General features: G+C 34.2%; 1 pseudogene; it reads left to right on the plus strand.

The window, feature by feature from the left end:
- The first annotated feature begins 357 nt into the window (after positions 1 to 357).
- Positions 358 to 476, plus strand: LOC120595175 (uncharacterized; annotated as a pseudogene).
- The last annotated feature ends 712 nt before the right edge of the window (positions 477 to 1,188 follow it).

Consider the following 1,188-nt stretch of genomic DNA (forward strand, 5'->3'; position numbering starts at 1 on the left):
ATATCTGCTAAGGGGTTAATATCCAAAATATAGAAAGAAATACAAATCAATAGCAAAACCTCAAATAATTCTATTAAAAATGGAAAGAGAAAATGAAGACATTTTCCAAAGAAGACATACAAATAACCAATAGGTACATTAAAAGGTACTCAACATCACTAATTGGGAAATGCACATCAAAACTACAATGAGGTATCACCTCACATCTGTTAGAGTGGCTGTCATCAAAAAGACAATAGATAATGAATTTTGGCAAGAATGTGGAGAAAAGGGAGCCCTGTACACTGTGGTTGAAATATAAATTTGTGCAGCCACTATGGAAAACAGTACTGAGTTTACTCAAAAAATAAAAAATAGGTCTATGGCTATGCCACCATGAACAAACCCGATCCCGTCTGATGTCGGAAGCTAAGTCAGGTCAGGCCTGGTTAGTACTTGGGTGAGAGACCACCTAGGAAGACCAGGTGCTGTAGGCATAAAAAATAAAAAAAATAAGAGATTATAAACTGACAAGGTCCTTGCAATCTGTGAGATCAACCAAGGGTTGCCTCACCTAAAAACAAACAAACAAACAAACAAATAAATAAAAGATTTATTGTATGATCTGGCAATTCCACTTGTGGCAATATATCCAAAGAAAAGGAAAACGGGATATCAAAGAGATATCAGTCATGATAGCCAAGACCTAAGAACAACCTAAGTGTCAACAGATGAATGGATAAAGTGATATGTGTGTGTGTGTGTGTGTGTGTGTGTGTGTGTATCTCCAATGGAATATTATTCATCCATAAGAAAGAAGGAAATTCTGTCATTTGCAACAACATGGATGGAACTTGAGGGTGTTAAGCTAAATGAAATAAGCCAGACAGAGAAAGACAAAGTGGTAACACTTATATGTGAAATCTTAAAAAAAGAAAAAAGCAAACTCATAGAAATAGAAAGTAGAAAAGTAATTGCTAGGGGCAGGAGGATCGAAGAAATAGGGAGAGGTTGGTCAAAGAGTGCAAATTTCATTTACAAGATGAACAAAATCTGAGGATCTACTGCGAAACATGGCGATGATAGTTGATAACTCTGTATTAATCAAAAAATAAAATCAAATCTGATTTCTTCTAAAAAACACAAAAAACAATGCATGAATAATGTTTTTCCTGGAACACTATTATTTATTTATTTATTTTTAATTTT

This window comes from Pteropus medius, unplaced genomic scaffold (assembly GCF_902729225.1).
Source record: "Pteropus medius unplaced genomic scaffold, Ma_sr-lr_union100, whole genome shotgun sequence".
Classification (NCBI taxonomy): Eukaryota; Metazoa; Chordata; class Mammalia; order Chiroptera; family Pteropodidae; genus Pteropus; species Pteropus medius.